The 16349-nt window shown below is 36.1% G+C and overlaps 1 protein-coding gene across 1 annotated transcript in view; it reads left to right on the top strand.

Annotated features, from left to right (window-relative positions):
- RASA1 (RAS p21 protein activator 1) overlaps positions 1-16349 on the top strand; it is a 121975-nt gene that overhangs the window by 46170 nt on the left and 59456 nt on the right.

Genomic DNA, 16349 nt, shown 5'->3' with positions numbered 1-16349 from the left:
CCAGAGTTGGTGGCATCACAATTCTGGACTTCAAGCTCTATTGCAAAGCTGTCGTCATCAGACAGCATGGTACTGGCACAAAAACTGACACATAAATCAGTGGAACAGAATAGAAAGCCCAGAAATAGACTCTCAACTCTATGGTCAACTAATCTTCAACAAAGCAGGAAAGAATGTCCAATGGAAAAAATGAAAAAAAGACAGCCTCTTCAATAAATGGTGTTGGGAAAATTGGACAGCCACATGCAGAAAAATGAAATTGGACCATTTCCTTACACCACACATGAAAATAGATGTTTATATACAGGTATATATACATATATATAAAATAGGTATATATACAAAATAGATGAAGGACCTCAATGTGAGAAAGGAATCCATCCAAATCCTTGAGGAGAACACAGGCAGCAACCTCTTCAACCTCAGCCTCAGCAACATCTTCCTAGGAATATCGCCAAAGACAAGGGAAGCAAGGGCAAAAATGAACTATTGGGATTTCATCAAGATCAAAAGCTTTTGTACAGCAAAGGAAACAGTTAACAAAACCAAAAGACAACTGACAGAATGGGAGAAGGTATTGGCAAACGACATATCAGATAAAGGGCTAGTGTCCAAAATCTTTAAAGAACTTTGCAAACTCAATACTCAGAGAACAAATAATCCAATGAAGAAATGGGCAGAAGACATCAACAGACATTTCTGCAAAGAAGACATCCAGATGGCCAACAGACACATGAAAAAGTGCTCCACATCACTTGGCATCAGGGAAATACAAATCAAAACCACAATGAGATATCACCTCACACCAGTCAGAATGGCTAAAATCAACAAGTCGAAATGACAGATGCTGGCGAGGACGTGGAAAAAGGGGAACCCTCCTACACTGCTGGTGGGAATGTAAGCTGATGCAGCCACTCTGGAAAACAGCATGGAGGTTTCTCAGAATGTTGAAACTAGAACTACCCTATGACCCAGCAATTGCACTACTGGGTATTTACCCTAAAGATACAAACGTAGTGATCCGAAAGGGGCACATGCACCCGAAGATTTATAGCAGCAATGTCCACAATAGCCAAACTATAGAAAGAACCTAGATGTCGATCAACAGGTGAATGGATAAAGAAGAAGTGGTATATATACACAATGGAATACTATGCAGCCATCAAAAGAAATGAAATCTTGCCATTTGTGATGACGTGGATGGAACTAGAGGGTATCATGCTTAGTGAAATAAGTCAATCGGAGAAAGACAACTATCATATGATCTCCCTGTTATGAAGAAGTGGAGGTGCAACATGGGTGGTTAAGGGAGTAGGAGAAGAAAAAATGAAACAAGATGGGGTTGGGAGGGAGACAAACCATAAGTGACTCTTCATCTCACTAAACAAACTGAGGGTTGCTGGGGGGAGGGGGGTTGGGAGAAGGGGTGGGGTTATGGACATTGGGGAGGGTATGTGCTATGGTGGGTACTGTGAAGTGTGTAAACCTGGCGATTCACAGACCTGTACCCCTGGGAATAAAAATATATTATATGTTTATAAAAAATAAAAATTAAAAAAAATGTAGAGCAAAAAAAAAATGGTGGTTTGAATGGGGCTCAATTGAAGAGACTTTTTGTGCATTCTTTTAATGCACAATATTCTTAAAATTCTTTTAAGTAGCAGCATAGTTTGCTGTTCGATATATCCAGTTTATTTAGTCAGTTCTCTAGTCATTAAATCATTTGGTTTTATCTAATCCTGATATTGTATGAATGTACCATGATGATCTTTGTGGTGATGTGAACATATATGTACATTTAATACTTTGCTTTACTTTTATTTTGACATATCATTTTTTGTGGTGTAAGATCTCTCAGTTTTGTTTGTGTGGATTTTATTTTCTATTTTGACTTTTAAGCATAGACTGTCATGTATCTAGAATTACATATAAAACTATAGTTTTTATAGTTTCATTTTCAAAATAGTTTATCTGACATTTATTTTATTACTTTTGGGAATCTAAGTTGATTATTTCCAAATGTCTGATTGATTATTGTAGAACTCTTGACTGAATACTTTTTGTGCTGTGCCTCCCATTATTACATTTCATATGTGATAGAGGCCTTTTCTTCATATGTGTGCATAGTAGTTGAAAGATGTGTTGCTAGTTTGGTACCTGCGGGGAGTGCTTTGCGGTGGGAGGGAAGAAGAAGAAGCAGGTATATATAATGTTTTGACTAGCTTGAGTGTAAGAGCTTTTTGGTATTTTAGTGTACATTAATGCAGTGGCCCAGACTATGCTAGTAGTCATTGTATTTGTCACTGCTGTACACTGGCAGAAAAAAAGAAAACCTGTTTCAATTAAGAATGGTAATAATGTGGCAGTAAGAATTCTTTTAAGTCGCAGTCCTTGAGTGTTTGTCTTTTTAATGTTTTGTGTGATGAAATTGAAAATATACATAATACTGTATTCCTGAGTACACACATAATAGTGTATTTCTAAGTACATTGTCTTGAGGAAAAGCAGTTGTGTGATTGACTTGAGAACAAAACTAGGTGTTGCTTTTATGGCACACTATTTTGGCTATAAAGAATGACAGGCAAAGTGTGATAATTCAGAATTCAGTATTTAACAGACATTGTCTTGAAAAAGAACAAAGTGAGCCTGCCACTTTAAGGAAAAATACTGACAGTATTTGGTGCTTTCAAGGAAAATTTGAGCTTTAAGTAAAAATTAGAATTTTCAGAACCTTATATCTTTGAATTTGAGAACTTCCCAAATATTTAATGACTTTTCTGATGAGATTGATGGTTGTTATTTTAGGTCCTGAAACCCCCCCCTCAGGTTCAGTGATTTTCTAGGACTAACAGAACTCAGCAAAGCTGTTACACTCACAGTAACCATTTATTATACAAAAGGATGTGGGTTAAAATCAGCAAAGGAAGAAAGTGCATACAGCCGACTCAAGATGCAGGCTTCTAGTTTCCTCTCCCACTGGAGTCATACAGACAGTGCTTAATTCTCCACAAACAGCAGTGTGTGATAACACCGGTGAAGTATTGCCAATCAAGAAAGATCACCTGAGTCTTGGTGTCCAGAGTTTTTATTAAGGGTTGGTCCTGTAGGTCTGGAGCCCCCTGTGGATGACCTTAGTTACTCCATCAGTTTGATTCTAGGGTCCCCACCATAAATCACTTTGTTATGATAAATAATCTGGTGTGGCCCAAGGTTCTTAGTAAATGAAGACACTCTTGGGGCAGGGTATTTCAGAGGCTTAGAGGTTATCTCCTAGGAGCCAGGCAAGGGCCAGATGTGCATAATTTGGACAACCCCCTGGTGTGTTTTATGATGTTTTGATATTATAAAATGTTAAAACTTCAAAGATTGTCATAGCCCCATGAACCAGTGTTGCCAAATAACTATTGCATGATACTACAAAATATGCACGAGTAAATGATGGAGCAGTGGATTTTAATGGAGCAGAGTGTGGAACATTTAAAGGTATGGTTAGATACTATATTCATCTAAATTTGAAATAACCGCATTAAGTTAACAGTCTGCTTATACCATGAATGAAAATAGCAGCAACTACTTAAATTCAGAAACAGATGAGTATCCAAATAATGTTCTCAGATTTCTTTCTTTCTTTCTTTCTTTTTTTTTTTTTTTAAGATTTTATTTATTTATTTGACAGAGATCACAAGTAGGTGGCAGGGGGCAAGGGGGGAAAGCAGGCTCCCTGCTGAGCAGAGAGCCCAATGTGGGGCTCAGTCCCAGGACCCTGAGATCATGACCTGAGCTGAAGGCAGAGGCTTTAACCCACTGAGCCACCCAGGCGCCCCCCAGTTTTATTTCTACTACTGCTAATATTGGTATATAAAACCCACATAAACAAATTTCTGTTGGATCCTGTAGTTTTTTAAACATGTGAAAGGACCTAGAGACCAAAAATCTGGCCTAGAGGTAATAAAAGGATGAGATGAACAATTAAACAGAGGGAAGGTTAGGATTGTTAGTGGGATCTCAGAACTGGAGTCAGGCACTTGAATGCAATCATGAGTCTAGTCTCCCCCCGCCCTTTTCTTTTTTCCTTTCTTTTCTTCTCTTTTTAAAGAGGGGGGAGAAAGGGAAAATCTTATGCTGCCTCCATGCCCAACATAGAGCCTAATGTGGGGGTTCCATTTCACAACCCTGAGATTATGACCTGAGCCAAAAATCAAGAGTAGGACATTTAACTGACTGAGCCATCTAGATATCCCATTACTCTGCATTTCTACCTCTGTATTTGTTTGCCCCTGTCAGCTTCATTCTTTCTTATCATAGACTTGCTCTTCCAAGTGATGGGAAGTTTAGTGAACACACAAAACCCTCCTTTATTTATTTATTTATTCATTCATTTATTTATTTATTTATTTATTTATTTATTGGGACTGCGTATCCTAAAGTGTGATGCTATCAGAGAATGACTCTGTAATTCCATGGTGAACAGAGTATTTGAAAAGACAGTATGATTCTGCTTGGTTCAGGTACTCACCTTGGAATAATGAATTTTGACTAGGCCAAGTTCTTCAGAGAAAACGAAAGCTTCCTCAGAAACCATGTTGTTGAAATTGGGGATGAAAGACCTCCCAGAGAGGGCGTGTGAGTATTTTCCTTGAGTGGAATGGCTGCTGAACAGGCAACTCCCAAATCAGCATCTTTGAGTTTCAGCAAGTTGTATGGGTTGCAGACATTATGGGAATTCAGAGTAAGGGTGGTTGGGGTGTCCAGGTGAGGGAACACCATGTTCTTAAATAAGTACAGAATGATGTTGCAGCTCTTACTAATGGCCAATAAGCAAAAGCTTCCTTCTAGAAATTTAGTGTTTTAAAAGGGATATGCATTCTTCTGGGGTTTTCAGAGGACATCTCAATCTGGAATAAGTATATCTTGACCCTTGAACAATGCAGGGTTGAGCTCCACTAACATATGCATTCTTTTCAGTAAATACAGTATAGTACTGTAAATGTCTTTTCTGTTTCCTATGTTTTTTTTTTTTTTTAAGATTTTATTTATTTGACAGAGATACCATGAGTAGGCAGAGAGGCAGAGAGAGAGAGGGAGAGAGAATGAGGAGGAAGCAGGCTTTCTGCTGAGCAGAGAGCCTGACTCGGGGCTCGGGAATCCTGACTTGGGAATCCCAGGACCCTGAGATCATGACCTGAGCTGTAGGCAGAGGCTTAACCCCCTGAGCCACCCAGGCGCCCCTTCCCTATGATTTTGTTTGTTTGTTTTTTAAGATTTTATTTATTTATTTGACAGAAATCACAAGTAGGCAGAGAGGCAGGCAGAGAGAGAGAGAAGGAAGCAGGCTTCCCGCCGAGCAGAGAGCCCGATGTGGGACTGGATCCCAGGACTCTGGGATCATGACCTGAGCCAAAGGCAGAGGCTTTAACCCACTGAGCCACCCAAGCGCCGCCCCCCTCTCCACGATTTTCTTAATAACATTTTTAAATTATAAGAATATAATGTAGAATACAGAAACATACACAATATTTTTTAATTGGCTGTTTATGTTATCAGTAGGGTTTCCCAGTTAAAAATAGACTATTAGTAGTTAAGTATTGAGGGAATCAAAAGTTAATGCAGATTTTACACTGTGTGCAATTGGTTCTCCTCTAACCCCTGCATTGCTTGGGGGCCAGCTGTATAGAGTACTGTTTAATATCTCATGTTAAGATGCTTCGTATAGGAGAGGATTGAACAATTGTTCCTGACGTTTTTGTATTTTATGTACTAGTAAATAAAAAGCAACTTGAGGGGGTGCCTGGGTGGCTCACTTGGTTAAGGGTTTGCTTTCTGCTCAGGTCTTGATGGAACCCTGCATCAGACCCCCTGCTCAGCAGGGGGTCTGCTTCTCCCTCTGCCCTTCACCCCACTCATGCTCTTTTTCTCATTCTCTCTTTTTCAAATAAATATAAATTTCAAATAAATAAAATCTTTTTTTTTTTTAAACAAGGAACCTGAGAATAACATTCTTGTTTTCCATAGTTTTTATATATTAGTAATGAAGCAGATTAAATACTTCCTAGCAGTTACGGTTATTTGTTTTGCTTAAGAAACAATGTTGATATTAAATAGAATACACCCTAGGTTAAAAACCCTCCTAATTTTAATAAATCAGTATATGTAGGTTGATCTTTTTTGTTAATGAACGTTCAGAATTTTAATCAAAAGTTTCTGTGGCTTTTTGAACAATTTATTTGTAATTCATTAAAATTTAGCAAAAATTGGGATAGTAGGTATTCAAGTCTATCAAAGTAATAAATTTTATTTATTTTTTTAAAATTTATTTCTTTTGAAGATCTTAATTGTCAGAGAGTGAGAGAGACAAGAGTGCACACAAGCAGGCAAGAGTGCAGAGGGAGAGGGAGAAACAGGCTCCCTGCTGAGCAAGGAGCTCAGTGAGGGACTCCATCCCAGGACCTTGGGATCATGACCTGTTCTGGGATCATGACCTGAGCCAAGGGCAGACAGATGCTCAACCAATGGATCCACCCAGGCATCCCCAAAGTAATAAATTTTAAACGAATGTTATTGTGGATAGATTTCAGGGAGCCATTAATGTTTAATTTCTTTGTGGTAGAATGCCTCGAGACCAGATCTATTTATTTGAAGAGACAAGCTAGAAGGGTATAAAGTTAAAGCCAGTATAAGGAATAATTATTAGCCTGTGCCATGGCTCTTCTGCCTTTAACAAATGCTTCTAAGGTATCATTGTTCTGGCCGTGGTACCTGGAAAACAGTTCTTTCTTTAGATAGTGATTATGGTCATGCTACTGAGGACCTTTTTGTTTCATAATGCACTTGAAGCTATGTAAAATATAGTTGTAGGAAAAATTTTTAAAAGTCAGTGGATAGCTTATTCTCATTTGTAGATAAGCAGTAGATAAATGTTAAGTTTGATAATGACAAACATACTTCAAATCTTAAACCTTTTTCTTTTTGTTTTTTTCTTCTCTAAATTCTGTACCCCATCCCTCCCCCACCATAAGTGAGACTGGAGCCTTTTGTGGTAGCCTTTGAATGGCAGGTCGAAGTTCATACCTCATTGGGTATGAACTTTTAAGTTGTTAGAGGGAAATGCTTGAGCCTGTGGTTTAGGAAGAGCCTGTTGGGAAGATGAATCTTTCCACAGTTGTGGGAAGTGTGAGAAGAAAAGAGGGCTTGAACTAGAGTAATTGAAGAGGGAATGAACAGCTGGAGAATAATTTGTATATTGCAACTCCGGTGATGTTGGAGATGCAGCATACAAGTTGGCACTAGTACTATCGCTAGAGAGATAAGAAGGAATCAGAGTTGCGAGTCTGAAGAGTCTAAACAGGTACTTGTTAATTTAGGAGGAAAGTCTGGTTTAGCGAAAAGATTTGGGGAATCATTCTCGTAGAAGTTACAGTTTGAACTGATACTAAAGAATTGGTATTTCCATGAGTAAGAATGAATAGGGAATAGAAAATTCTGAGGGGGGGAAAAAACCTCACAGGAACTGCTTTAATTTTAGGATGATATTTGGCTAAATTGCATTATCTTTCCACCTTTTTTTTTTTTTAAGTCATATTAGAAAAACACTTTGAGAAAGTGCAGAGGGGAGTGCCTAAAACATAGTAGGCATAGTAGGTGCTTAAAAAATACTTGTTGAATGAATAAATGTAATTAGTCTGGATATAAGAGCTTATAGGGGAATAAATGGGCACATCGTGGAGAATTTTGAGCAATGGTATAATGTCCCCCCGCCGGCCACGGGGTTATGGCTGGGACCAGATTAGAGAAAAGAACTTAGAGTATCTTGAACTTTTTAAAATGTTCTGTGAGATATATTTCTGAGGAAGTGAAAGAACTTCATCAAGTAATGTAAGTTTCTAGTCTAATTTGAAAGCATATATTCTTTACTTATTTTCTGCTAAGAAGTTAATGTGTAAGGAGTATTTTGAGTAAGTTGATGTGTAAGGAGTATTTTTATATCTGTTTGTAAACTTTTTTTGCCTGTACTTTTTCCTTTGCCTGATGACCTCTTTCACACTTTCTCAGTCCCTTTCTTTCTGTGAATCAGTTGCTACTCATCTTGAAGTTTCCATTTAGCCATCACTTTTTTTTTAGGAAGTTTATTCTAAAATCCTAAGACTGATTTTTTTTTTTTTTTATGCTCCCACATTCTGGCACTTACTGGACTAGATTGCAATTGTCTGTTTTGTCTGTATTCTCCACTAGATCATAAATTCTGTGTCAGGATGGTGTTCTTGGTGTTAACTTATTTTCTGTCCTGTAGCACGATGCTTGGCCATTGTTTGTTGGAGATAGCTAAATAAAAGACAATTTTAGACTAAAGTGTGCTTTTAACCTACAGATTCAGTGTTTTAAACATCTGTCTTAAAATACAGGTTAAGAAATGTTTTCGGTGCCGTAGGTAGCCACTAACTGACCATTACCTCCAAAGTTTTAGAATGAGCATTGTGAAATTAAACAGTGTTTCTTTTTTACATAAAGGATTGCTTCAAGGTGGTTTACAACTATGTTGCAGCAAGATAGCCACAAGTCATTTCCTCCTGTTGTTTTTCATGAGCTCAGTTACTGTTATGACATTCTAATTGTTGAGGTTCTAAGAAAAACTCAACCATAAGAATTGGGAGTTTCTGAGGAATGAAATTACACCAAAGTGATTGACCATGGAGGTAGGAATTTGTTAGCCTCCTGCTAGTAGGTATTATTATGCTTTTTTCTTTTCTTCCTCCTTTGTTTTCCTCATTTTTCCTTCTGCCCCTTTTTAAAAAAATTTTTGAAAGTGTTTGATTAGTGCATAACATTTTTGGAGAGGGTGTGGCTTTTTCTACTCTTCCCTATCTGTTATCTAGGGTAAAGGGAGTTAAGGGTAGTAAGAATGAGGCTATCTTAGTCGAGTGCCTTTTGATATAAACTTTTGCCTATGTAAGCATTGTGCTGGTTCCCATCTTTCCTGTATTAGTCTTTCAGCAGACTGAATTTTTGGTGGGTAGGTCACATAGCAGTGCTTTTCTTAAGAAACACTCTCAGGGTTAAAACCTCTTTTGGACTCTGTAAATATGCACTTGGAACAAAAGGAAATAGAATATCTGCTCTTGGTTTGAGTTACTTTGATCTGAGATATATAACTAAACACACACAATATTTTCCTGAACACCTAAATATATTCAAGATACCTAACACATACACATAAGCACTACATATACCTACCATTTACATAAGCAGTTTTTCTTCAGGTTTAAGTGGTTTAGTTGGTCTAGGGTAGAGGACATTTGAGGAGTCTTACAGGGGTATATTAAACCTGTTGCGCTTATTAGTCTAGTGGTTGTTCGAATGAATTTACTAGTGACCAAATTTTAATCTCTCTTCTTTCACTTTTCTTAATCATCAGCTCAGACTGGGTGACTGTAAGAACTCTGTTGAAAGGAAATATGGGGGCTTTAAGGGATGTATGCTGGTTTTAGCAAAACTTTTGTGTCTGTCATACCACCTTGAAATAACCTGTTCAATTTCAGAAAGGACAAACATGTATAAGAAAATCTGATTAGCATCTTTGAGAATTACAAAAACACTTAAAGAGTTTGTGGTATGGTCAGACACAGAATCCCAGGTGATTTAGGTGTCAGAAGAGGTTTCTTGGCAAGTGGATATCCGCATACACATTTCTCCGTAAGAACTCTGGTGCCTGTCAGTGACTTAATTAAGAGGAAGAGCATAGTGGAAAGTAAAAGTGAACTGGGAACTTCAGTTTAGTTTCCTTTTCAAAAGGAAGTATGTTGATGGTGACACTTTTAATTGTTTTCTACTGTAGTAGACAGTTTCCATTTAGGAATGTCAGGATAGTTTTAAGTAATTGTATAGTTTGAATGAAGTGTCTGTATTCACCGCCAGCAGGTTTTCTCATTACATAGATTTCTGTATTATTTTTCCTGTCAGGAGAGACAAACTAAAGAGCACAAAAGCCTCCATAAGACCCCTCAAAAGTCTTTTACCAATATACAATATGAGGTTATAAATATAAACAATTCATGTTATTTCAAGTTTAAAAGTAAAATGATTTCTGCAACTTGTCCAACTTGTCTCTTCTATTGTTGACTTTTTAAATATATAACATCATTTTGGATGGTATGATATCTTAGATAAACTGATTATGTAGTTTTTATTGAAATCAAGGGACTCTGTATCTGCCTGTAAGTTTTCTCAACTTGAAGAAACAAAACAAAGAACATTGTGGGGGGTAGGGGGAAGCGAGGAAAACTGAGAAACAGAATGTTAGCTATGGAGAACAAACTGATGATTGCCAAAGGTGAGGTGGGCCAGGGAATGAGTGGGATGGGTGAAATAGGTGATGGGGATTAAGGAGTTCCTAGTGATGAGCACCAGGTAATGTATGAAATATTGAATCACAATATTGTATACCTGAAACTGATAGTACACTGTATGTAAGTAACTGGAATTTAAATGAAAACTGAGGGAAAATTAAAAAAAATAAAACTGGGGGAAAAATTACGAGGCTAGCTGAGAAAAATACATTATACTTATTAAATTTCCTGTTTTCTTTTCCCTACCTCCTTAAAAGAAAAAGACAGGGGTACTTTACTTTTAAATAGGAGAACATTAGATACTTAATTATTAAAGTGCTATATTTGCAACATTTAAGTCACAGTATCTCAAATGCATACTTTCTTCCTCATTCCTCCAAAGGATATATCCACTGGAGAAAGAATGGGGTTCTCAGAGAGTTTTCTTCTGGAGTTGCGAGGAGAAAGGGAAGAATTTCTAGTGTGTGAATACAATGGCATCACCAGTCCCACTTAATATGTGTGATCTGTAATGTTCAAAAGAATTTTGGGAAAAGAAATTTTCTCTTCAAAACAAGGATTTCGGGGCACCTGGTGGTTCAGCGGGTTGAGCCTCTACCTTTGGCTCAGGTCATGATCTCAGGGTTCCTGGGATTGAGCTCCGCATAGGGCTCTCTGCTCAGCAGGGAGCCTGCTTCCCCCACCCTCTCTCTGTCTGCCTACTATGTGATCTCTTTCTGTGTGTCTGTCACAGAAATAAATAAAATCTTAAAAATCAAAAACAAAAACAAGGATTTCACAGATACAAAGATTGGTTTCTTGGGTTGTCTTTCCAAAGTTTGCTGGAAGGTGAAACAAGACTGGGAAATGGAAGATCATTGGAGCTTAGGTGATCTACAAATTAATCATCCATTAGGCCACAGTCATAAAATTTAGGATTTTCATTGATGAAATTGTATTAATCTGTCATGTAGTCTTTCATATGTATATATGTTTATATGTATTATTTAATCTAATAATAATATCAAGCCAGCTTCTGTGAGGTAGATACTGTCATTATATGCCTTTAATAGAGGAGAAAACAGGCTCAGAAATTAAGTCATTGCCCCCATTTGTACAGCGAGGTGGCAGAGCTATAATTCAGACAGAAGCAGGGTGCCTCCAGAGTCTTTACTTAATCATTATGCAATTATAGCCTATGTAGTAGTTTTTCATTTTTATATTTTTCTTTGAAGGAGTTTAGGACAATATGTAATTTATTCGGAGGTTGAGCTGGAGATTGTTTCCCATATTTCATAAGTGATGATGGTAAGGTGACAAAATGTAGAGGCTTGACCAGAGTCATGGAGGTTTCTTGTTAAGTCTTCATCTTACCAGTTGGTTGAGCCTCTTCTGAAGATGTTTGGGAGTTGTGAGTATAGCCATCCTTCTTTGAGCTCTGTCAATCTCAGTTATTTTCATATATTTTTTAGACCTGGCTAGCAGTCCTCAAAGATTAGAACTTGTTTATTACTGACATTGAAGAAGAATTTTTTTTCTTTTTTTTTACATTGGTAAGGAGTTTGAACTAGACTTCTAAAGATTTTTCCAGCATTATACTTTTTATTTGACACTTCTTCCTTCATTCAGCAAATGCTTTATTTTTTATTTTTTTTTAAAGATTTTATTTATTTATTTGACAGAGAGAGATCACAAGTAGGCAGAGAGAGAGAGGAGGAAGCAGGCTCCCTGCTGAGCAGAGAGCCCGATGCGGGACTTGATCCTAGGACCCTGAGATCATGACCTGAGCCAAAGGCAGCGGCTTAACCCACTGAGCCACCCAGGCGCCCCTCAGCAAATGCTTTTAAGATTAATATTACTATGTGCCAAGTACATCCTGAGAAGTTAAAATTGCCATATATGTAATAAGCAGAGTAACAGATTTACTTTAGGTAATGCTGACATTACCTAGATATTAGGTAGATATTCGGTAGTCTCATGTTGGACTCAGAATATCCTCATACCCCAATACAATACCAGTTATTCTGTGTTCCTTAGAGGTATTCTAGATTCAGTTGCGTTTCTTCTTCTTGTTGTTTTTTAACTTAGTTGAAAACTGTCACCAGTGAAACTACTCTTAAGGAGAGATAATAGAACTTTGATTGTAAAGATTGTCAAGAAATAGTGGGAATGATTAGATTTTTTTCATTTCCTTGTTCTTTTGCTACTGTACTATGTGTACAAAGTGTAGCATTTTTGTTAAATGAATCTTAAACTGATAATCCACTAGGGGTACATCTACTCTAGGTGAGTTCCCATCTTTGGTATGAGGGTATGTTTTGAGAAGCCATATTACACATTATTTTTTTAAATATAAAATGAATTTTATTACAAATTTCAGAAAGTTAAAGTAGTTTATTTATTTGGTCCCTGGGGTTAAATAGAATCTGCAGTGATTTTCAGTGACAAATTGGCAGCTTAAGTATTCTGAATTTCCTTGTAGATGAAATTTTAGGTTTATCAAAAAGTTCATGGGTTAAAAAAGGGTTGAGGGACATTGTTTTAAAGACCCAAGGACTAGTGCTCAGTGGATATAGGGCGTAGGTTCTATAAATCTGTGAAGTACTTTAACCAAATCATATCACATTGGAATTGTGATCTACTTATAAAATACTCATTCTAGCTGTATATCATGATGCTATGTGCATTTATAATAAAATTATTATTTTGTTTGAAGTGGTTGGGGGATGGGAGGTTGGGGGAACCAGGTGGTGGGTATTAGAGAGGGCACAGATTGCATGGAGCACTGGGTGTGGTACAAAAACAATGAATACTGTTATGCTGAAAATAAATAAATAAAAATATTAAAAAAAAAGAGTTAACAAACTTGAATATCATTCAGACATGCAAATTTTATTGTACTTTGGTTTATTAGTCAAATAGTTCATTCTATCTGTTACAGATTTTGTCATCAAGGAAAATAAATTTGGTAAATTTTTAAAGGGTAATTTAAACATAATTATTAAGAATAAAGAAATAAAATAAATATAATAGAAAAAAATATTATTTTGCCGAACATTTTGCTGATATTTTTTATTTCCACATTTTTAAATGGGGTAAAGAATTGCATATTGTAACATCTTACTTGAAGTGCTTTTCATGCTTTAATAGTACATTTAAAATAGCTGTACAGATATATTAAAAATATTCTTGTTAGTATAATTCACCTTAATTTCAAATTAACAGTAAAGATAATTCAGGAAAGTCTGAGTTTTGATTAAGACAATTCAGTTTTATTGTTTGTTTGTTTTATTTTGTTTTTGGAAGAACAGCCAGTGACTTTTAACAGTGGAATTCTAACATTTAGAGGATCTGACTCAACTATAGCTGTGCTCATCCAGTCTATTACTGGATAACTTAAAGTCAATTTATAATCATAATAAATAATTGACTTTTTTTTTTTTTTTTTTACTGTAGTTGACATACAGTGTTACATTAGTTTTAGGTATACAGCACGGTGATTTGACAGATTTATACAGTATGCTGTATTCACCACAAGTGTATCTACCATCTTTCACCATAGATTTCTAGTACAGTATCATTGATTGTATTAATTATGCTGTGCCTTTTTTCCCATGACTTACTCATTTCATAACTGGAAGCTTGTATCTCCCACTCCCTTTCACCTGTTTTGCCTATCCTTGACCCGCCTCACCCCTTTGGCAGTCTTAGTTCTCTGTATTTATAGGTCTGATTCTCTGTTTTGTTTTGTTTTGTTTTTAACTTAATTAAAAAACAAAAATAAAAAATGATGAATTGACATGTTTGCATCGTTGTTTGAAGCTTAATGAGCTTTTGACATAAAGGGAATTACTAGTATTCAAGAAGCAAAGTTTAAAATCTGTCTTAGGGGCGCCTCTGTGGCTGTCCTCAAGCATCTGCCTTCAGCTCGGGTCATGATCCCAGAGTCCTGGGATCAAGCCCTGAATCTCATCAGGCTCCCTGCTGAGTGGGAAGCCTGCTTCTCTCTATCCCACTCTTGTGTTCCCTCCCTTGTTGTGTCTCTCTGTCAAATAAATCAAGTCATGGTCTCAGGCTCCTGGGATCAAGCCCCACATCGGGCTCTCTGCTCTGCGGGGAGCCTGCTTCCTCCTCTCTGCCTGCCTCTCTGCCTACTTGTGATCTCTGTCTGTCAAATAAATAAATAAAATCTTTAAAAAAAAAAATAAATAAATCAAGTCTTTAAAAAAAAAAAAAGTCTCTCTGAAACTGAATACCTGTATTAAAGCCAGAATCTTACAGAAAATACAGAACTAAAAACTAAAAAATCACAAATACATCTTTTACATATCAGTAAAAGTTTTTAGTCAAGTATTTTTAATAAATGAGTAATTGTGTAACACCTCATGGCCTTTTATATCATCTCATGGTGGGTTCACAAGATGGAGATTAAATGAAATTTTTGAATCTTGACATTTGGGTAAAACAGCAGAAATTTAGCAGATAGAAAGTACACAAAAATAGCAGTTTTGCTTATAATTGTTTTTAATTTTTGTCTCTTCACGTGTAAATCTGCTCTGCGGCATAGCTTCATTACTTTAGGTAATAAATAATATACCAATTTTGTATTCTAAGGACATGTTCCATGTATTTTCACAACTAAGTAAATTTCTAAATAAATATTTTTAATTTTTTTTAAAATGGTGACTTTTTAAATCTCTTTTTATTATTTTTTAAAGATTTTACTTACTTATTTGAGACAGTGAACATGAGCTGGGGGGGATTGGCAGAGGGAAAGAGAGAAGCAGATTCTGCACTGAGCAGGGAACACAATACAGGGCTCCATACCAGGACCCTGAGATCATGACCTGCGCTGAAGGGAAACACTTAACCTACTGAGCCACCTCGGTGCCCCTCTAAGTAAGCTTTGTCCTGATCATATATGCTTCAATTTTACCTCATCAAAGAACTTTCAATCATCATAAGTCTAAACTTTTGCTTTCACATTTAAGAAAAGAGAAAACAGTTCTTGAAAGTTAAATTTGTCAGTAGCCTTAAATACAATGTTTGAACTGAAATTAGAATTTTAGAAGAATGCAGTGTTGATTGTTCTTTGCCTTCTTCCTCTAATACTAACAGCTTATAATTATGTTTTTCCTATTAAATTAAGATGAAGCTTTGTGATTTTTTCATTATTTCATTTCAGTCTTACACATAGATTTCAAATAAGTGAAAATTCTTTGGATAACTTATCTTTTTTTTAAAAAAATAAACTAATGAGTCAAGAATAGTTAGCTTTCCTTACAGCAAGCTTAAAAAAATAGGAGATTTATAAAAATAGACACAAGACTGTAATAATTTTGACTATTGACTTATGGCTAGATATTAATATATCAATGCAATATGAATGTTTTATTATTTTTCTGTGAGTGTTTCAAGAAAGACTACAAGTATCAAGGATGAGTTGGGATGACTAACATATTGAAGGTGTAAAAATAGTTCATAACAATTACTTTGTAGAACTATTACCATGGCCATGTGAAAGTTCCAGTATGTTTCTAATTATGCTTCTGTTAATCCATGAGTCTTTTATAGGCATAAATTGGTAGCATGGGTGATGCTAGAATTATAACCAGTCATTTAAGCAGATTATCTCATAGTGTGGTAGGTAGAACATATTTACAGTGAGAGTAAGAAAGTTAAAGGGACAAAGTTAAAGGGATATTATTTATTTCCACATGTTTGTTAAATAAATTTGAAGAATTAAGATCAGATATGTGGTTATGGAGTAAATAATCTTAAGACCAAAGGGAATAATCAGCTTTATGTTGAAATAGGAAATTAGAACACTAGGCTTTTCAGAGTGTCATTCTATTTTCCTGTTCTAGGGCACAGATACTGATATGGAATAAAGTTTTATTTCTCCTATAGGTATCAATTTACCTTGAGTGTTATGTCAAGTGATATACTTAGGATCTTTAGCATAGAGAGGTAGTAATTGTTTCCATTTGTCCATCATATTCTTTTTAAATAAAGATTTGATTGTAATAA

The sequence above is a fragment of the Mustela erminea genome, chromosome 3, assembly GCF_009829155.1.
Source record: "Mustela erminea isolate mMusErm1 chromosome 3, mMusErm1.Pri, whole genome shotgun sequence".
Lineage (NCBI taxonomy): Eukaryota > Metazoa > Chordata > Mammalia > Carnivora > Mustelidae > Mustela > Mustela erminea.
The sequence above is the reverse complement of the archived record's forward strand: the minus strand, read 5'-3'. Positions and strand labels throughout refer to the sequence as shown.